The sequence below is a fragment of the Dysidea avara genome, chromosome 1 (genome assembly GCF_963678975.1).
Source record: "Dysidea avara chromosome 1, odDysAvar1.4, whole genome shotgun sequence".
In the NCBI taxonomy this organism is placed as follows: domain Eukaryota; kingdom Metazoa; phylum Porifera; class Demospongiae; order Dictyoceratida; family Dysideidae; genus Dysidea; species Dysidea avara.
Genome location: NC_089272.1, coordinates 28761003 through 28784648, shown reverse-complemented (window position 1 = coordinate 28784648; position 23646 = coordinate 28761003). Strand labels below are relative to the sequence as shown.

At 39.8% G+C, this 23646-nt stretch overlaps 1 protein-coding gene across 2 annotated transcripts in view; it reads left to right on the top strand.

The window, feature by feature from the left end:
* Positions 1 to 23646, top strand: part of LOC136260739 (uncharacterized) — a 226248-nt gene that overhangs the window by 170332 nt on the left and 32270 nt on the right. The gene's annotated exons all lie outside the window — the stretch shown is intronic.

The window sequence follows — 23646 nt, the reverse complement described above, 5'->3', positions numbered from 1 at the left end:
GGGAGTTCAGCAGAAACCAGTTAACATTGTAGACAGTTCAGCTACAAGCAAGTCACCCTGTAGAGAGTTCAGCTATAAATATATCGCTGTATACGTAATTATTACAGGTCACACTGAAGAGAGTTCAGCTATCAACAAGTCATGCACCCTGTAGAGTGTTCAGCTACAAACAATTCACTCTGTAGAGAATTCTGCTACAAACAAGTCTTCATGCAGAGAGTTTAACAATCAAAATCCACCCTGTAAAGTGTTCAGCTTTACTAATTATAGAAGTTACTCTTTACAGAGATCAGCTAGAAACTAGAGTGAGCTCAGCTAGAAAATGTCACCTTGTGGAGAGTTCAACTACAAACAAATCACACTGCAGAGAGTTCAGCTACAAACAAATATTACTGTAGAGAGATCAGCTAGAAGAAACCACCTTGTAGAGGGTTCAACTGTGAACTGATCACCCTGTAGAGAGTTCAGCTACAAAGAAACCACGCTGTAGAGAGTTCAGCTACAAACAAATCACCCTGTAGAGAGTTCAGCTGCAAGCAAATCACCCTGCATAGAGTTCGGCTCCAAAAAAAATCACCCTGTACATCCTGTTGAGAGTTCAGCACCAAACAAATCACTCTGTAGTGATTTCAGCTAGAAACAAGTCACCAACTAGAGAGATCAGCTTGAAACAAGTCACCCTGTAGGCAGATCAGCTAGAAGACATTACTTTGCAGAGAGTTCAGCTACAAACAAATCACCCTATACAGAGTTTAGCTACGAACAAATCACCCTGCAGAGAGTTCAGCTACAAAGAAATCATCATGTAGAGAGTTCAGCAGCAAACAAATCATCCTGTAGAGAGTTCAGCTACAAAAAAGATCACCATGTAGAGAGTTCAGCTAGAAGAAGTCACCTTGTAGAGAGTTCAGCTAGAAGAAGTCACCTTGTAGAGAATTCAGCTAAGAAGAAACCACCATGTAGAGAGTTCAGCTGCAAACAAATCACTCTGAAGAGAATTCAGCTACAAACAAATCATCCTGTACTGGGTAATTTTGTTTGCATCTGATCTCTCTACATGATGGTTTCTTTGTAGCTGAACTCTCTACAAGATAACTTCTTCTAGTTGATCTCTCTTGCTAAAAATATTGTTGACTTGTATAGTTTTCTATTTTATCTTATATACAGTGTAGCAAGAACAGGTGTTGGTGGAGTTATACTCCTACATCCACCAAGATCCCCCACCTTCTGATGTGACTACGACTGTTGAGACCCATAAATATTTAGAGGCATGTAACTTGATTATTGAAAGAGGATTTCTTTGCCATGAAAAGGTATGCAGGATGGATTCACCAGTGTTACAAAACATTTCAAGTGGTTTCGACTACTTCTCTTCATGGATTTCAGCACTTTTATTTCAGGGTACATATTTTCTTGGTAATATAGTTTCTTTATTAACTTCTTTACTTGACAGATGCCAGTTTCCCTCATACATCTAATACACAAAAGGCATTCCTTTCCTGGTAGAGTAAGTAGCCAAATGATTGTCATTAATTTTTTATCATAACGTTTTACATACAGTGTGGGATCTTCTGCGTATTGATGCATATGGATTTAAAGCTTCATGTACATATTTTTTGAGAGGTACCCTGGCTACTTTGTTGCACCACTGAGGATTTCAGGTTCAGCAGTAGAAAGTTTGTTTAGCCAGTTCAAACATAATGCTGGTGAAAGTTGGATGCCTGCAATTATGCAACTGCTAGATATGCACACCTGGTGAAGCAGAGTGCATCTAGACACCACAATGTGGCTGGCTACCGAGACCAGGTGCTAAGCTGTATGGAAATTCCACTTCAGAAGAAGAAATACGGTACCACATGAGTCTGTCGACTATTCCCTTCTTTGCTTTACAGTTATAATTTCTTTCTTATAAATATTTATTGTTTTGTCTTCATTTCACAATAGTCATTTTCATTAAAATTACCATACATTTATTTATCTACTTTACTAGATAACATAGCGTAATCACTTAATAGAGTAGTGCGCAAGTTTACATCTACTGTAGATGTCATTTCTTTCTTTGTGGCAAACTCTTGTTTAGTTGCTGACAAGAACTTTTGCATCCTTGTGTAAAGGTGTGTTACAAAGCTTCCTTGTTAATTCTTCAAATATATTGTCCACGGCTGTTTGACATTCGCTATCTAGGATGCAGTCAGGTAATTTTAGTCTTAATGCTGTAACAAAGGTTTCTTTGTACGTTGGTTCTTTCAGTCCATCATAAGCAATCTATAACAAAAAAGGCATTGATATACAGCAATCGGCAAATGTGACACACCTTAATCAAATCATCTCCATGTTTATTGAAGCTTTCCACATTTAGAAGCTACTTCAAATCTGTGTCTAGCTTTCATAGAAATGATATTAAAGTCTTGTGCGGAAAATACATACAGAGATGGGGTAACGCGTTACATCAAGACACACAGTAGTGTGTCGTGCGGCCCAAGAAGCCAGCGCGTAACACCCGTGAGTATATTGACACGAAGAAAGAAAACGCAATTTTCGCACCTCCGTAGCTCTGTGCTGCCTTGATGAAACAAGACGATTTTTGCTGTGGACATGCCCTCCAACTGCAGCACTCCACATTCCAAATTTGAGCGAAATCGCTTAGCGCGTTCCCGAGATATGCGACTTCAAAAATTGGCTCAGTTTCTTCGGGTTTTTTTTCTTATTATTTTTCTTTTTCTTGTCGCACACTTACAAAACTGCTATAAAACTCGAACACCATATCCGATTGCCTTGAAATTTGGCACACGGAAGGGGGATATAAAGGCGCATCTCGGTACCAACCTTGGCTGGAACACGATAAACAAGCAAAGAGTTATGAGTGATTATTCACGAAAAATAACACCAATATGTTGTCACGCCTACAGGGTAAACCGCGTATGGGAAGAAGCTAAACATCGGTGGGTGAATAGGTTAACTATTGAACCTCAAACCGTTTGTGGTTTGAAAGAAATCGAGCTAAAAACCAGGAAGATACAACGAAAAAACCAACAGTGTGTAACAATTATGCAATCGAGATTAGCTTTAAAAAAAAACGACTGCTTGCCACGCCTACCAGATAAACCGCTTGGGGTATTGCTTTGAAAATCGTTGAACAGATGGAGTAATCATCTTAGAAAGGCTCATCAATGGCGTAGAAGAATCAGACTTAAAGCCACGGAGTTATAGCACGAAATCCAACTTGGTGCAGCGAGATCGAGATACTCTAATAGAGCAGTCATCCTAATATAGCAGTCACCCTGAAGAGAATTCAAGAGATCAGCTAGAAATAAGAAACCTGTATAGAGATCAGCTAGAAATAAGAAACCTGTATAGAGATCAGCTACACACAAGTCACCCTGTAGAGAGATCAGCTAGAAGAAGTTACCTTGTAGGGAGTTCATGCAACTATGGAAAGGGATAGTTCAGCTAGAAAAAATCACCTTGTAGAGTTCAGCTACAAAGAAACCACCATGTAGAGAGTTCAGCTACAAACAAATCGCCCTGTGGAGAGATCAATAGAAGAAGTTACCTTGCAGAGAGTTCAGCTACAAAGAAACCATCATGTAGAGAGTTCAGCTACAAATATATCTCCCTGTAGAGAGATTAGCTAGAAGAAGTTACCTTGTAGAGAGTTCAGCTACAAAGAAACCATCATGTAGAGAGTTCAGCTACAAACAAATCTCCCTGTAGAGAGATCAGCTAGAAGAAGTTACCTTGTAGAGAGTTCAGCTTCAAACAAATCACCCTGTAGAAAGATCAGCTAGAAGAAGTCACCTTGTAGAGAGTTCAGTTACAAAGAAACCACCATGTAGAGAGCTCAGCTACAAACTAGTGACTTTGTAGAGACATCAGCTAGAAGAAGTTACCTTGTAGATAGTTCAGCTACCAAGAAACCATTCTTTAAAGAGCTCAGCTGCAAACAAATCACCTGTACAGAATTCAGCTACAAATAAATCACCCTGTAGAAAGATGAGCTAGAAAAAGTTACCTTGTAGAGAGTTCAGTTACAAAGAAACCACCATGTAAAGAATTCAGCTACAAACTAGTGACCCTGTAAAGACATCAGCTAGAAGAAGTTACCTTGAGAGAGTTCAGCTACAAAGAAACAATTATTTAAAGAGCTCAGCTGCAAACAAATCACCTATACAGAATTCAGCTACAAACAAATCACCATGTAGAGAGATCAGCTAGAAGAAGTTATCTTGTAAATAGTTCAGCTACAAGCAAATCACCCTGTAGAGAGATCAGCTAGAAGAAGTTTACTTGTAGAGAGTTCAGCTACAAAGAAACCATCATTTAGAGAGTTCAGCTTCAAACAAATCACCTGTAGAGAGTTCAGCTACAAACAAATCTCCCTATAGAGAGATCAGCTAGAAGAAGTTACCTTGTAGAGAGTTCAGCTACAAACAAATCACCCTGTAGAAAGATCAGCTAGAAGAAGTCATCTTGTAGAAAGTTCAGTTACAAAGAAGCCACCATGTAGAGAGTTCAGCTACAAACTAGTCACCTTGTAGAGACAACAGCTAGAAGAAGTTACCTTGTAGAGAGTTCAGCTACAAAGAAACCATTCTGTTTAGAGCTCAGCTGCAAACAAATCACCTGTACAGAATTCAGCTACAAACAAATCACCCTGTAGAGAGATCAGCTAGAAGAAGTTACCTTGTAGATCGTTCATCTACAAACAAATCACCCTGTAGAGAGATCAGCTAGAAGAAGTTACCTTGTTGAGAGTTCAGCTATAAAGAAACCACCATGTAGAGAGTTCAGCTGCAAAGAAATCACCCTGTATAAAATTCTGCCACGAACAAATTGCCCTGTAGAAAGATCAGTTAGAAGAAGTTACCTTGTAGAGAGTTCAGCTACAAAGAAACCATTCTGTAAAGAGCTCAGCTGCAAACAAATCACCTGTACAGAATTCAGCTACAAACAAATCACCCTGTAGAGAGATCAGCTAGAAGAAATTACTTTGTAGAGAGTTCAGCTACAAAGAAACCACCATGTAGAGAGTTCAGCTGCAAAGAAATCACCCTGTATAAAATTCTGCCACAAGCAAATTTCCCTGTAGAAAGATCAGTTAGAAGAAGTTACCTTGTAGATAGTTCAGCTACAAACAGATCTCCCTGTAGAGAGATCAGCTAGAAGAAATTACCTTGTAGAGAGTTCAGCTACAAAGAAACCACTATGTAGAGAGTTCAGCTGCAAAGAAATCACCCTGTAGAAAATGCAGCCACAAACAAATTGCCCTGTAGAAAGATCAGTTAGAAGAAGTTACCTTTTAGAGAGTTAAACTACAAAGAAACCACCCTGTAGAGAGATCAGCTAGAAGAAGTTACCTTGTAGATCGTTTAGCTACAAACAAATCACCCTGTAGAGAGATCAGCTAGAAGAAGTTACCTTGTAGAGAGTTCAGCTACAAAGAAACCACCCTGTAGAGAGATCAGCTAGAAGAAGTTACCTTGTAGATCGTTCAGCTACAAACAAATCACCCTGTAGAGAGATCAGCTAGAAGAAGTTACCTTGTAGAGAGTTCAGCTACAAAGAAACCACCATGTAGAGAGTTCAGCTGCAAAGAAATCACCCTGTATAAAATTCTGCCACAAACAAATTGCCTTGTAGAAAGATCAGTTAGAAGAAGTTACCTTGTAGAGAGTTCAGCTACAAAGAAACCATTTTGTAAAGAGCTCAGCTGCAAACAAATCACCTGTACAGAATTCAGCTATGAACAAATCACCCTGTAGAGAGATCAGCTAGAAGAAGTTACCTTGTAGAGAGTTCAGCTACAAAGAAACCATCATGTAGATAGTTCAGCTACAAACAGATCTCCCTGTAGAGAGATCAGCTAGAAGAAATTACCTTGTTGAGAGTTCAGCTACAAACAAATCACCCTGTAGAAAGACCAGTTAGAAGAAGTTACTTTGTAGAAAGTTCAGCTACAAAGAAACCATAAAGAGCTCAGCTGTAAACAAATCACCTGTACAGAATTCAGCTACAAACAAATCACCCTGTAGAGAGATCAGCTAGAAGAAGTTACCTTGTAGATCGTTCAGCTACAAACAAATCTCCCTGTAGAGAGATCAGCTAGAAGAAATTACCTTGTAGAGAGTTCAGCTACAAAGAAACCATCATGTAGAGAGTTCAGCTGCAACGAAATCACCACTGCCCAAATTTCAAGACAATAGCTCTTTCCAATCTGAAGTTATGAATTGTCAAAGTTGGCAAATTGGATGTGTGGAAGGCCCCTTTTCGCAAATCTGGTCACATATGTATTATATGTGACCGGATTTACGAAAAAGGGTCTTCCACACGCATACAATTCTATGAATTTGAATGACCATACCTTTGTGCTCAAAGAAGATACTAACCTGAAATTTTGTTCATGTATTAACCTATGTTGTTACTCATCACTGTCCAAATTGCAAGGCAATACTATTTTCCTATCTGACATTATGAACTGCCAAAGTTCGTAAATTGGATGTGTGTGGAAGACCCCTTTTCGCAAATCCGGTCACATATATATAATTTGTACATTTACTGATAAAATATTTAAAGTACATCTACTTCATCTTTTCTTCTTCCTGTAGTAAAGAAAAAACATAGGTTAAAAAAGTCCAAAAGCTGGCCATAGGCCGGCTTTGGGGTATACAAAATACAAAAAGAAATGAAATCTAATCCAAAACAGCCAAGCTGTAAAAAAGTGTGCGGCCCTCAGAAAGGCTATGGTGAGAAAAGATGTGAAATCCAAGGTGGCGGCCAAGAAATGGCTGTGATGGTAGGTTAATGGTAAAAATTTTAATAACGACAATTCAGGTGAATTTTTGTGCCGCTTCACAAAATTTACCTGAATTGTCATTATTAAAATTTTTACCATTAACCTACCATCACAGCCATTTCTTGGCCGCCACCTTGGATTTCACATCTTTTTTCACCATAGCCTTTCTGAGGGCCGCACACTTTTTTTACAGCTTGGCTGTTTTGGATTAGATAATAATAATATTATAACGCGTTACATAATATATATTACAATTTGGAATTTAGAGTATTATAATGCGCTAATTCGGCTGGTAGAGTAATATAACTTCAGTTACTTAGGCAACCAAGCACTCTGTTACAAGTAATGCTCCGTTACTTGTAAATTACAAGCAACGGTTCATGACACACGTAACGCTTCATTACAAGTTAATTTTGTAGCGATGCGTTATCTACTCGTGCAAGTAATGCTTCATTACTTTTCATTGCTAGCTGCACTAATATACATGTTTAAAGAGTAGTAGCTAACAATCCATCAGCATTGAATGCTCCTTTGCGCCAGTTTACGGGCTCTGCTTATGTCAGAAATCTAGACAGACCACGCATATCCTATATACCACGTGACTGTATTGGCTATACTATTTAATGCGCACTATGTGTGTGAATACACGTGGTTAGTAGTGCTGATGTCGGAAGTTGAAGAAGTGGTCATCGTTGCAAGTCAGGCTAGCGACAGTAGTAGCAGTAATACAGGCACTAGAACTAGCAAAGGAGTAAAGGAAGCTACATTGTATCATTGGAAGTATAGCCACTACTTCGAAGTAGTAGAGGAAGGTGATAAAAACCTAACAGCCCGTTGTACTCTTTGTTCAGCCAGTGCCAAACCGCTCTCCTGTGCCAGGAATACAACTTCAAATTTTAAGAAACAGTTGGATTCTGTTCATAAAACCATGAATCTGGTTGGCATCTTACCAGAGACTGTGAAGCGTAAGAGATCTGCAGAGGACGATGGAGGTAATGAGGCTAAAAGACAGGCAACACTGGACAAAAGAGGCGTATCATCAGAAGAAGTTAGGAAGCTAGTAATGGAATATATCGTTGATGATATGCTACCTCTGACAACAGTAGAGTCCCCTGCTTTCAAAAAGTTGATCAACGAGCTTTCACCTCGCCCTGTACAGTTACCTGACAGGAAGACGCTATCTTCATACATAGAACAGGAATATGATGCAATGATGAGACTGTTCAAGGAAACTTTGGGCACAGTAGAGAAAGTTTCCACTATGGCTGATGTCTGGACTGCACATCATAGAAGTTATCTAGGTATGACCGTCCATTGGATCAATGAAAAATCTTTAAAAAGGCAGAAGGCAGCCATCGCTTGGATTCGTATTACTGGGAGTCACACTTACGATATCCTGGCAGCAAAGATCGAAGAAGTCCACAGAAGCTTTGGGTTGCATGGTAAGATCAGTGCTACATTGACTGATAATGGGGCGGATTTTGTGAAAGCCTTCAACACTTTTTCTGTGCAGGAAACTGACCTTGACGACACTGGTGAACATTCAATTACAGATGATGATGGTGTAGTGCTAGATGACGATGTAACCTTTACAGACTTGCATGATGTAATTATACTGGATCAAGAGGATGATGATCTGACACAGGTTGAATACGAGCTTCCTCCACACCAGCGATGTGCATCCCACACTTTGAATTTGGTAGCTAGTACCGATGTTGAAAAGCACTTACTATCATGTACCTTGTCAAAAAGTCTCTATAGAAGTTCCTTTGGAAAGTGTGCAGCACTGTGGAACAAGACGAGGAGATCAACACTGGCTGCAGACAAGATGAGTAATAAACTCAAGAAAAAATTATTGGTTCCGTCACCAACGCGTTGGAACTCGCAGTACGATGCTGTTTCTAGAGTGATTGAAAACCCATCTGCAACCCTGAATGAGCTATGCACTAGCATTAGTCTTCGAAGTTTTACAGAGAAGAAGCTGGTATTTTTGAAGGAGTATTGTGCTGTTCTTGAGCCACTTTCAAGAGGATTAAACATCCTTCAAGGAGAGGACCATTGTTATTGTGGCATTTTGCTTCCAACACTTCAAACAATTGTCAAAAAAAACAAAAGCTGAAATACCAAATTTATCACCAGCAGCAACAAGGCTTGCGTATGCCATTGAGAGCTCGATTAAGAGGAGGTTTAGTCACGTCTTTGATTCCACAGAAGCCATAATTGTTGCACATGCATCACCTAAGTTTAAAGTGAAGTGGGTTGATTTGCAAGAAAAGAAGGATGCATACAAACAAATGATAATAGATGAATTGCGTGCCCTAGAAAGTGTCACTGTAACTGAAGAAGATGATACAAGTGGTTTGAATACAACACAACACAATGAGAAAAAAGGGATTTTTACGGGTTCGATACTGATGATGATGAACAAACAGAAGATGATGTTGAGAATGAGGCTGTCGAGTACTTCAAGAATGCAAAAAGTCTTGATTGCTTGAGTAAATATCCAAAAATTAAACAGCTATTTTTGGGATACAACGTAACTATACCATTAAGTGCTCCTGTTGAAAGGCTCTTCAGCCTAGGCAGTCTTGTTTTGAGCTCAAGGCGCAATAGACTAACAGATGGCAAACTCGAGAGAATCCTATTAATGAGATACAACAAACATTTTGTCAAGTTCCTTTAAGCTGGAAGCTTATTTAGTCAGGAGTCAGGACTATCTAACAAGAACCAATGTCATTTAGCTTTTTAACACTACTGTTGCTTACGTATGTACTTCGAATTCAATATTTGTGATTCTAAACTACAATGCATATTAATAATTTTAGTAATGGTGCAAGTTCTTCATAGTAAAGTAAATAAGCAATAAGAATTAATTATGTAGTATTGACTTAATAATTATGTTAACATTTAATATGTAATATTAATAAGTAACTTAATATGTAATATTAATAAGTAACTTAATATGTTATATTAATTAATAAGTAACTTAATATGTAATATTGTCAAGTTACATTGTATTTTAAGTAATATGTAACTGTAATATATTACATCTGTAAAAAAGTAACTAGTAATATGTAATAATATTATATTACTTTTGCCATGTAACTTCCCCATCTCTGAATATATATAACCACGGTCCTGGTATTGCAAATATTCAGGAATATCCGACTTGTCCTTAGTGTTAATGGCTTGTAAAAGACTTATTTCAATGGACATTAAGTTTTTGTAATTTGCAGTGTGTATCTGTTTGTAATGCACCTATCAATGTATTTCCCCACCACCCCCCCCCTCGGGCGTAAGTGGGGCTTTACAGGGGGAATTGACACGAAACTGCTGCCCCACTATGGAGCATTTGACGATCGTTCATTAAATGCCCAAATATTTTTTGTTGTAACTTTGCTTCGCTATGTCAAATCCCGAGTAAATCCCACGTTGCAACTAGGGCCAACAGTGGGGATTTGACACGATAGGTTTGCCCTACTATGGGGCATTTGACATTCGGCTGTGTCAAATCCCCACTATAGCCCCATATATGCCCGACGGGGGGGGGGGGGGGGTAGTGGGGCAATACATTGATAGGTGCATAATGATGATGAAGCATTTCACATGGAGCACCTCCTCCAAAGCGGTATCAAGACACACGGTAGTGTGTCGTGCGGCCCAAGAAGCTGGCACACCACACCGTGAGTGTATTTACAGGTAGAAAGTAATTTTCACACCTTTGTAGCTCCGTGATTCCTTATCCGATTGAAACCAAAGTTACTACAGAAGTGCCGGCTAGGTAGGGGAGTCCACATTCCAAATTGAAACTTCTTTTCGCACACTTTGCAAAATCCGCCATAAAACGCGAATGCGTGCTCCAATCAGGCTGAAATGTGGCACACTTAAAGGGCTCATTAAGGCGAATCACAGTACCAAGTTTGGTAGGAATCCGATGAACATTGACCGAGTTATGACCAATTATTTGCGTAAAATAAGGTTGAAGGTCTGTTACGCCCACAGGGTAAACCGCTTTAAGGAATGAGCTAAAAATTGATATGTAGATGGAGTAACTATCATAGGAGTGCCTTTTTGTGGTTTGAAAGGAATCCAGTTAAAAGCCATTGAGATATGACACAAAACCCAACCTGTGTCACAATTACGCGATCTACTTTTATGAATAAAAAAACTATTAGTTTTCACGCCTACCAGGCAAACCGTTTAGAGCAGTAAGCTGAAAATCAGTGCGTAGCTGGAATAATTATCATAGAAAGTCCTTGCAGTAGTACAGAAGAATCGGATTACAAACCACTGAGTTATGATTCCAAAGCCAAATATGTGTAGCATATGCGAGATCGAGATACTCTAATAGAACAGTCAACCTAATAGAGCATTCAGCTACGTATATAACTTATTCCATTACAGAATTATATGACATTTGCAAGTTATTCTGTAGGGAGTTCAGCTACAAACAGTTAATCTTATAGACAATTCAGCTACAAGCAAGTCACCCTGTAGAAAGTTCAGCTACAAATATGTTGCTGTAGAGATTCAGAACATTATAAGTCACACTGAAGAGAATTCAGCCATAAACAAGACACCTTGCAGAGACAACAAGTCACTCTGTAAAGAATTCAGCTACAAACAAGTCACTGCGTAAAGGGTTCAGCTACAAAAAAGCTACCCAGTAGAGAGTTCATCTAGATCAGCTACAAACAAGTTACTTTATGCAATGTTCAGCTACAAGTAAGTCACTCTGTAGTACAAACAAGTCACCGTGTAGCTGGAGAGTTCAGCAGCCAATCAAAAAAACCACTCTGTAAAGAGTTCAGCTATACAAACACGTTATAACTCTATAGAGAAAGTTATAACTCTATAGAGAGATCAGCTAGAAACAATTAGTCATCCAGTAGAGAGATCAGCTACAAGACATCACCTTACAGAGAGTTTAGTTACAAAGAAACCACCATGTAGAGAGTTCAGCTGCAAACGTATCACCCTGTAGAGAGTGCAGCTATGAACAGATCACCCTGTAGAGCGTTCAGCTAGAAAAAGTCATCCTGTAGAGAGATCAGCTAGAAGGATCACCTTGTAGAGAGTTCAACTACAAACAAATCACCCTGCAGATAGTTCAGCTACAAACAAGTCACCCTATAGAGAGATCAGCTAGAAGAAGTTACCTTGTACAGAGCTCAGCTACAAAGAAACCATAATATAAAGAGTTTAGCTGCAAACAAATCACCCTGTAGAAAGTTCAGCTACGAACAGTTCACCCTTTAGAGAGATCAGCTAGAAGAAATCACCTTGTAGAGAGTTCAGCTACAAAGAAACCACCATGTAGAGAGTTCAGCTGCAAACAAATCATCTGTAGAGAGTTCAGCCAGAAACAAGTTCACACTGTAGAGAGATCAGCTAGAAACAAGTCACCCCATAGAGACAGCAGCTACAAAGAAACCATCCCATCCTGTAGAGAGTTCAATTACAAACAGATAACCCTATAGAAAGCTCAGCTAGAAACAAGTCACCATGTAGAGAGATCAGCTAGATACAAGTCATCCAGAGATCAGCTAGAAACAAGTCACCCTGTAGAGAGATCAGCTGGAAACAAGCCACCCTGTAGAGAGATCAGCTACAAAGAAACCATCCCATCCTGTAGAGAGTTCAATTGCAAACAGAAAACCCTATAGAGAGTTCGGCTAGAAACAAGTCACCGTGTAGAGAGATCAGCTAGAAACAAGTCATCCTGTAGAGAGATCAGCTACAAAGAAACCATCCTGTAGAGAGTTCAACCGCAAACAGAAAACCCTATAGAGAGTTCAGCTAGAAACTAGTCACTGTGTAGAGAGATCATCTAAAAACAAGTCATCCAGTGATCAGCTAGAAACAAGTCACCCTGTAGAGAGATCAGCTGGAAACAAGTCACCCTGTAGAGAGATCAGCTACAAAGAAACCATCTTGTAGAGAGTTCAATTACAAACAGATAACCCTCTAGAGAGTTCATCTAGAAACAAGTCACCATGTAGAGAGATCAGCTAGAAACAAGTCACCCTGTAGAGAGATTAAGAAACCATCCTGTAGAGAGTTCAGCTACAATCAAAGAGAGATCAGCTAGAAACAAATTATCTTGTAAAGAGTTCAGTTGCAAACAAATCACCATGTAGAGAATTCAGCCACCCTGTAGAGAGTTCAGCTTGAACAAGTCACCTTGTAGAGAGTTCAGCTACAAAAAATCACCATGTAGAGAGTTCAGCTGCAAACAAATCACGCTGTAGAGAGTTCAGCCAGAAACAAATCACCCTGAAAAGAGTTCAGATACAAACAATGAAAGTTTCAGTTACAGTTAAGTTATGTAAGAAGTCACCTTATTAACTACAGTATGTGATAATCATCATTCAATGTTAAGTATACAAATATTTCATCAGACAAAAGCTATACACACAATTATTTCCTTTCTTCCACAATTCCTTACAAGTTAAAAGGAAGCAACATCAAAGCCATATGGCCAGCTTTGTGACTTGCAATGATATCTAAACTAAAACAGCCAAGCTGTAAAAAAAAAGAGTGCGGCCCCCAAGGTGAAAAAAGATGTGATATCCAAGGTAGCGGCCAAGAAATGGCTGTGATGGTAGGTGAATGGCAAAAATTTTAATTACAACAATTCAGGTGAATTTGGTGCTGAATCCTAGTGGAGGAGGCAACACAAATCCACCTGAATTGTCGTAATTTAAATTTTTGCCATTAACCTACCATCATAGCCATTTCTTGGCCGCCACCTTGGATTTCACATCTTTTTTCACCTTGGGGGCCGCACTCTTTTTTTTACAGCTTGGCTGTTTTGGTTTAGATACTAATATCAAATCAAAAACAGCCAAGCTGTAAAAAAAGGAGTGCGGCCCTTGAAAAGGCTATGGTAAGAAAAGATGTAAAATTCAAGGTGGCAGCCAAGAAATGGCTGTGATGGTCGGTTAATGGTAAAAATTTTAATAACGACAATTCAGGTGAATTTGGTGCCGCTTGGTCAATTGGCACAAAATTCACCTGAATTGTCGTTATTAAAATTTTTACCATTAACCTACCATGAACAGGATGACTAGGTACATCAAAAGTAGACCAGAATTATATGATGGTTGTTAGGATACCACATTATAATAAAAATTGGTCTGACTACAACTTTGTACACAGTTGCTTTGACTGATGCAGAACATGAAAACAGTATATGGTGCAGGTAGTTCAGTGAACTGGATGCTTTGGCTGCTAGATGCTTCACATGATCACCCCATTTGAGCTGAGAGTTAATAATGAAAATTCCCAAGTATCTGACTACTGACTTTAGCGGAATCTGTTGGCCACCCAGAAAATAGCTACAAGAGGGGGAAGATGCTTGTATGAAATACAAATGCTTTCATAGTTGAGAGGATTCAGCTCAATAGCTATTTCTTGCACCACTCATAAATCTTAGTTAGGTCATCTTGGAGAAGTTAATGGTCATCAGGAGACACAATTTCCTTACAAAGTGCAACATCATCAGTAAAGAATTTGATGTTGCTATGTTGGACAGCTCATCAACATACAGTAAAACAAAATGGGGCATAGAACTGATCCTTTGGGCACCCCAGATCTGACAGATAGTCATTGAGAAAGACTGCCAATAACCACAACTCTCTGATATCATTTAGTTAAGAAAGAATGAAACCGTGATAACAGACTCATGAATTCTTAAACTCTCAAGTAGAAGTAACAATACTAATGTGGGATGGAGTCACAATCCTTAGTAAGGTCAAGTAAACAACTGTGAACAGAGTTATGCTATAATTATCATTATTTTGTTTCACAGACATCGCATAATTTACAAGGAGAATCCTTAAAGCTAGCAAGGTTTGCCTTATGGATCATTGTGCACTCTCATGACCTGTTTTTAAGTTTAGTTTTAGATGAAAACAGCTCAAACCAGACTGTTTCTTCTATTTAAATGAAGTTTAAAATATTTAAAACGAGTTAATGTTGGAATCTAACAGATATAGTATACTCACCGTGTCATTGGTTGTTTGGAGAAGAGCGTTAATAAGAGTTAGTGCTATATTTAGAACATCAGCGCATGCGCATGCAGTAACACGTGCAACCGTGAAGAATGGGTGGACAAACTGCTTCTGCTTCTCGCAAGTCCACGGCAAAGAAGACACGACGATCCCAAACCTCTGGGGAGACGGCAGACACGCAGCCGCTGCTGCCGCCGCCAAAACGGAGCCAACGTTTAACAGCTACTCCGCGACCCCTGACAACGGATGACATCCCTGTGATCGTGGCAGCTATCCAGGCACCACTAACTGTCACGCCCACATCAGGAGGACTTACTACCGCAACGTCTACCATTACAACCACTGTCCGATCTGGAGTACTCGACACCATAGTTACCACCGCATCTGGCGGATCTACTACGACAGCGTCGGGTGGATCTACAACTACCATGATAGCGTCGGCCGGATCTCCCACCCCTACTACAGCATCGTCTGGCTCCCCAACTCTCCCCACTACAGCAGCGTCTAACCCCACATCTCTCACCACTATAGTAGCTGCCACCGGGACCTCCGACATCCTTCAAGATAGTGGTAAGCTATAAATTTGTACATAACACGTTTATTAATTAATGAGCTGTTGCATTGTATTTACTAATTAACACGTTGCCTGTATCATACGTCAGTTGTTGGGCCTACCATTCACTAGTCACTAGTAATTTAAGTAATGTGTTAATGCATTGTTGTTACTAATTAACACTTTGCCTGTGTCATACAGTACATGCCATTCAGTTGTTGGGCCTACCATTCACTAGTATTGCCATCATGCATTCACCCATATGCAGCTACACCTTCACATTATACCCCCACCCTTACATGTATACTAGTCAGCGAGCTATGTTCTCTTTGTGCATGTATCATCACGCCTATGTATTTACTTCAATCTGTTACCCCCCCTTCTTAACCTGGTCCTCTTCCTCATCTAATAGCTCTTGGTCATCTCCCAAGTAGCAGTCAGATCTGGCACATACCAGAGATTCAGGAAGTAATCCAAGCCTCTCGCCAGGCAGGCGCAACCTCTACTTCAAGATCACTCATCCCATCAGGCAGTAACATGAATCCACCCATCATGGTTAGCGCTGGGCACCCACCCATCCCTACCAAGTTGCTCAACAGAATTCAGGATGGGCTCTTCATAGAAATGTCAGACCTACTACCTGATACATTAACATCTGCTGAATACAATGCTGGTGAAGACCATGGTGACAGCCGAAAATCAAAGCACCACAGAGAGCTAAGCATTATGGAGTGGATTCAGTCCTTTGGAGTGTACATGGCAGTGATGTCTCGCACAAAACCGCAGCGCATTGCAGATCTTCTGGGCTACCAACAGTGGATCATCCAAGCCTCATACAATCGTCAGCCAGGTTGCTGGGCAGTTTATGATCGCCAGTTCCGCTTGAAGGCTTCTGCAACCTCTTCAACAGACTGGTCAACAATTGATCTCAATCTATGGCATGATGCTTTCCCCGACCAAAACATGACCCAGGCACTACCTCCATCGCAGTCACAGCCAAGACCCCAATACAGCACTCAGAGGTATGCGAGCAACCAACCCAGACATACCCCTCCATCACAGCAACGCATTTGCTTGGACTGGAAGGATGACCCCGACCCTGACTGCCCACATCCCCATTGTAAATACAAGCACAGGTGCTATAGATGTGCCTTCAACCCCAGAATTGTTGATAAATGCCACAAGGCAATGTTCTGCCCAAATAAAGACAAAAGGTTTCAACGCGAACCCCTCATCAACCAACCAAGAGGACAACTGTGAACTGAAGCTGACTGTTATCATTACTTGATTGTAACTGTAGTCCTAATTTGATGTTGTAATAACTAGTTACCATTACTGTTTGAACAAATGAGTTACACTAATCTGTATGTTTGTTTATCATGCTATGCAACTGTACTGCATGCCCCCCCTTTATTGCATATTACACAATACTTACCCCTCCTCTTGCCGTCCTATCTAGCTGATGCACTGGATCTGGATGAACGTCCATGGATTAACCAATGGCTCTTACAGGTGGAAAAATCATCAGATATTGTCAAGGTTCCTGCAGAGGCAATAGCCATTACATCACCCCTTATTGTCCAAAACTGGAGCAATCTCTTAGCAACACACCCAGATCAGTCCCTAGTAAATTTCTTCCTTGCTGGAATCTCGCAGGGTTCCGTATAAGCTATCACAACCCTCAAAGCTCTCTGAAATCTGCCAAACGGAACTTAGTTTGTGCTCTACAATACCCTGAAGTAGTTGATCATTACTTGGAGGAAGAGCTGGCTCTTAAACGAGTCACAGGGCCTTTCCTCAAGGAATTACACTGCTTGAAAGTTCTTAGTTTACTAATTTGTTAAGATGCCTTACTGTAGTTATACTGATAGTAAAGTGTCAGTAAACTTAAGTATATGGAACATAATTATTTTACTAAGTTTTAAACTCTCAGTAAAACATCAGTGAATGCGGGTTTACTGAAAAACTACTAAAATAACAAACAATTAACTGTTCCATATACTGGGGATATACCACTGTAGTAAACTAAGATACTTCAAGCAGTGTTAGTGCCAGAAGTACATATCAACCGCTTCGGAGTGATTCCCGAAAAGCACCAACCCGGTAAATGGCGCCTTATAGTGGATCTATCCCATCCATTGGGCCACAGTGTGAATGATGGAATTCCAAAGCCACTCTGCCCCCTTTCCTATATCACTGTGGATTCAGCTATTGCAGAAATTATGAAATTGGGAAGGGGTGCACTGCTTGCCAAAGTCGATGTTAAGAGTGCATTTCGCCTCTTACCCATCCATCCAGCAGATCGTCACCTCCTAGCCATGAATTGGAATGCACAGGTCTTTATTGATACTTGCCTTCCATTTGGCCTAAGGTCTGCACCAAAACTTTTTGATATCCTTGCTGACCTTTTATCTTGGATTCTTGAGCAAAAGGGCGTGAGTGCTCTTCTCCACTATCTGGATGATTTTCTCATTATATCTCCACCCAAATCACCTGCATGCTTTAACAACCTCCAAATTATTCTCAAAGTATGCTCACACCTTGGTATCCCCTTAGCAATGGAAAAATAGAGGGACCTGCAGAGACACTTACATTCTTAGGAATTACCCTAGACACCCAAAACATGGAGGCCCGACTTCCACCTACTAAGCTGCAGAACATTTGTAACGAGATTAAAGCATGGCTCAAAAAGAGAGATGCCAACAAAAGGGCCATCCTATCACTTGTTGGTCTTTTACAACATGCCACAAAAGTTGTCAAGCCAGGCAGAACGTTTGTGTCACGAATGTATGCAACAGCTGCAAGAGTGAAGAAGTTGTCTCACCGAACCAGACTCAACACCGCATTCAAATCAGACTTGTGCTGGTGGCACTTGTTTGTTACCTATTGGAATGGAGTCAGTTTTCTGCACTGTTCAAAAGAAACTACCTTTGATTACTGTCTGTGGACGGATGCTTCTGGTATGTGGGGCTGTGGGGCACGATTTGGAGACCAATGGTTCCAGTTCCGCTGGCCCCCCGAGTGGACACCAATTACCATAATGACTAAGGAACTTGTACCCATCGTCTTGAGCTGCTCAGTCTGGGGTAGATTGTTAAACCGAAAGAGGGTACAGTTCTTTTGTGACAATCTTGGGCTCGTAGATTCCATTTGGAAAGGCGCTTCAAAAGACAACATAGTGATGCACCTCCTGAGATGTCTATGGTTTTTTTACAGCTCATTACGACATTCACATTACGATTACCCACCTTCCAGGAGTCCAAAACACAGCAGCCGACTTACTGTCAAGAAATAAGCTTCAGCAATTCTTCATCCTACATTTAACAGCGTCTCGCTTACCAACTCCAATCCCACTCTGCCTTGCTCAAATTATATCACCAAGGCAACTTGACTGGACATTGTCTAATTTCCTCCGATACTTCAAACAAGTCATCTAGTTTTCCAGATAGTAATTCCACATCTTATCTAAACCTTGTGAACTGTTACAATAGCCGCAAACGCATCAAGTTATATACTAACATTGATATTTCCTTTGGCATTTCATATCCGTGTATTTGTTCTCATGTCATACAATCATAAGTGTAAGTATGTATCTTCACGAGACTAATTATGAGGTGCATAATATGCACGTTTGCATGCACACTCTCACACGCATACCCCATAATGTATATTGTCACACTAAGCTTTCTCTTAGGTACACATATCGCATCTCTTCTTTATTTATTAATTGTTTACACGGGCATGCTTGCTTCAAGTTCACACTTACATTTCACCTCACCACGCATCCGTACACAATTTCCCCATGTACTGTTACCAGGCTGCTACCTTTATGGTCTGCTGTCATCATCCTTGTAGATGGGTTCCACCACCTCATGCCCTTACCAGATGCTGCACATTTAACTGATCTCTACTGCAACGCCAACCAATTCCTTATTCAAGGACTGGCTCCATCAACTATCACAACATACTCAGCTGGAAAGAACAAGTACATTCAATTCTGCACAGCATCTAGAATTTCCCCGATACCATCGTCAAAAACAACACTGATCCTGTTTGCTTCCTATCTGGCTACTGCTAACATGTCCCACACCACTATTAAAGTGTATCTGGCAGCCATCCGTCATATGCACGTTGTTGCAGGCCTACACGAATGGTTCAGTGAGCAGCTCACACCTCGACTTCAGCTAGTCTTACATGGCATAAAAAAGGCTCAAGCATCTACTTCTTCACCGAGGGTCCGACTGCCAATCACTCTCCAATTAATGCAAAGCATAAAAAACATGCTCTCTAACCTACCCAACTTGTACAGAATATTATGCTTTTGGGCTGCTTGTTGTTTGGCCTTTTTTGGATTCTTGCATGTTAGCGAGTTTACCATCCCAAGCCACAATGGCTATGACCCATCTCTACACCTGTCACTCCAGGATATCTCCATAGATAACAGAGATAATCCCAATGTTCTGAGAATCCATATCAAGCAATCAAAGACTGACCCTTTTCGGCAAGGCGTACAAATTTATTTAGGCGCAACCAACACAAATTTATGTCCCATACTAGGTATCCTCCCATACCTGGCACGAAGAGGAACACAACCAGGACCTCTATTCCTCACAGAGAATGGCCAAGGCCTTACCAGACAAATTTTCTGCACAGCATTAAACTCAGTCCTGTCCGAATTGCAAGTTAATTGCAATTGGTACAATTCCCACAACTTCCACATTGGAGCAGCAACCACCGCAGCCAAAGCAAATAATATACCTGACGCATGCATCAAGATGTTAGGCAGATGGCAGAGTGATGCTTACCAAAGATACATCAAGACACCTCCATGTGAGCTAGCCAAATTTTCCACATTGGTAGCTTCAGCTTCATCTAGTATTCCACAGCAGAGTGACAGCACCTGGATAACAGTAACAAGAAACACATGAACTGACTTGATATGCAGCACTACACATTTATTGCACGCTTAAGTACAGTATCATACATCACACAGAGTACTGTAACTTGACTGTATTCTATTTATTTGTACACACACATAATATGCTTGTAATATAAATAAGCGATAATGCATTGAAGCGTCTGCTCCAGAATCGTTGGTAGTGAAAGATTCCCATGTATACATGGTCATCTTTCTATGGTTTCAGCAGCAAGAATTTGGACGGTCATTTGCTGACCCTGCTCCAACCTTCTTGCCTGCCCAAGTATTTGTCGCTTGATTTGTATTATTACTCTTGGCCTGTAAAAGTCAAAACAATTGAAATAAATTAGGTCTTCCCCAAAGCAGTTGGGGCCTTGCACACCTATCAACTCACCACAATCAACTTTAGATCGTGGTAGAGTCAAATGATCTCAGAAGACAACCAAAGCTACATACAGACTGGGGAAGGGTTAGACTACCACCAAAGACAGTTGTTCCCAGTAAAGGTTAGTGACAACATTAAAATGCCATTACACAAGAAAAGATCATGCTCAAAGTTTGGTTTTGCTGGTTCACTGCTTGTTACTAATAAAATCTGCTCTTATTAGAGCACAGTATAGGCCAGGAAGCTTACTCTATGCTGAAGACTTTGGTGCAAAGTGGCTTTTTCACTACGTGATAATTGTGTGTGGGCAGGTTTCCCAAGATTGAAACTCTAATGGAGCAGTCAAATTTATTTAATAATAACAAAGTCTGCACAGCTATAAAAGCAAGTAATGTAATGTAATACTAGTTTGCACTTTAAAAATACCCCAAAGTCAACTATAAAATTGACTTTGATCTTTGTTCAATTAATTCATTTGTTTCTTCTTATATACAGATAAAATGATCATAGTAGTGCTAAACCAATACTTAATAATATCTATGTATATACCGATGCCATAACCAAAGGATCTATGCAATAACCAATACTAAATTGTTCTATAATTTTTTGCTTGCTTGTTTAGAGGTGCACCAATCACCGATATTCAGATTGGCCATTGGTTATTGGCTATATCAACCTTGATTTTGTATATCGATATCAGACTGGTAACACCTGTAAATTAGCAGCAGATACAGATACACATAAACATCTACAGTGTATATATGGACACTCATGCTCTAGTCACTGACTGTAATATAGCAGTCAGGAAATGCTGATATTCATTAATCAACAGGTTACTTCTCGAGCATAACATTGATCCTGAAAGCATAATTGTTGAGCATAATAAATTTGAATTTTGGGCACTGCTCAACAGCATAATAGTCTATTTTCAAAGCATAATTCACTTAAGCCTATCTATGCGTGTATGTTCCGAAACATTGATTGTAGCTATATATATATATATATATATATATATATAATCTAATCCAAAACGGCCAAACTGTAAAATAAGAGAGTGGCTTCCAAAAAGGCTATGGTGAAAAAAGATGTGAAAGCCAAGGAGGTGGCCAAGAAATAGCTGTGATGGTAGGTTAATGGTAAAAATTTTAATAATGACAATTCAGGTGAATTTTGTGCTAAGGCCAAGCGGCACCAAATTCACCTAAATTGTCGTCATTAAAACTTTTACCATTAACCTACCATCACAGCCATTTCTTGGCTGCCACCTTGGTTTTCACATCTTTTTTCACCCTAGCCTTTAAGGAGGCCGCACTCATTTTTTACAGCTTGGCTGTTTTGGATTAGATATAGTATACACCATCTTCTTCAGCAATAGGAGCTACAGTGCCACTGCCTATTCCTACAGTTTGCCTAGCTTGAAACGATGCCACATGCTCTAGGACTGAATTATACAAAGCTGATGAAAAGGACATCATGACTGGTTTACCAGCTGCAACAGAACTACAGTGCTCCTTACAAAAGTGTATCCATTTTTGTCTGAGCTCCTTTAACACTGGGTGAACACTCTCTTCGACATTGATATCTGCCAACTAGTACTGTTCTTCTAGCAAAAACACTCTACAAAAGGATAACCATCTTAGTTGAAAACTCAAGCTGGGGATTCTTCTCTTTCTTGCATTCAACATGTAATGCCACAAAATTATCATGATGAAACTCTAATAACTCTTGTAGCAACTGCTGTTCATCACTCTATTCATTTACCACACTTGTACTATCTGACTCAAACTCTTCTCTGCTTCAAGCAACTGCTTCAAGAACACGTACAGTAGTGTCAATTGATTTTAAAGAGCTTTGCAATGACATTTCTCTGGTTTTCTTAGTCATAAATTTCTTTTGTCTTTTCTTCTTTGGTTGCCCCCACTTCGACAATTTTCTTCGAGGCGGTCTGACCTCTTTTCCTTGAATTTGTCGTCATTACTGTATAGTCACGAGACACAACAAAGACGTCATAGTTTGGTATCGATACTGTGCATCTGCGACCTCTTAAGAACTCTCTTTCCCTTTGGTGTCATTAACACATCTCCATCCATTCTACGTGCTCATTTTACACAGGCCTATTGAGCATTGGATACTCACTATTATTAACTCTTGGTGGTAATGTAAACCACAAATCCCTATTTTGACTCTCTGTAATTTACATGCTGCAACGGTCATTTTGAAATGAGTCAAAATAGGTATTAGTGGTTTACATTACTACCCCAGTGATCCATTCTTGTTTGTTGGCTTTTTCCAGCAATTCCTATTCCCATTTAAATTTTTTGTTCATCTAGTTTGTGTACGTTTTATTTAATCAAGTAATGGATTTGTTTTATTGATACTGATAATTGTTGTAGATACTAGTCTCTTAGTCATGTTGTGAAATTAGCATCCTAATGCAGTGTTCATGAATACACACCAGATGGTATGATACTGAGCTAGCTACCTGTCACAAGACATGGAACTCTGACAAGGATATAATTATAAGTTAAGGTTACGGGATACTGTAAACCCCACATGTACACTATCGATCATTTTTCATGATTAGGGGTTTGATTTTTCTTAATGTATTGTTATCAAATATTTATGCGTTCTTAACTTCTCATAAATCGACATGGAATTCAAATGTTGTTATGGAAACATGAGTTGTCCACATGCCAAACAGTGAAAACTGTGAACCAAAAATCAGACCAATGAAGAACCATGAGAACTTACGAACAATTCTAAAGTTTGAAGAACATCACTTGTGAGGGACTGACAAGAGGATTTGTGAATAATGTGTATAGTTGCTGAAATATGACTACAATATGGCCTAAAGCAAGACACTAGTCACAAAATTAATTTTTAAATTGATATCACAAGCACTAGAAACATTATTTCTAACAAATGGCTCCGTCAGGACCTAGACAAGAAGCCAGACTAGTAGTCTGTTTATACAAAATGTTA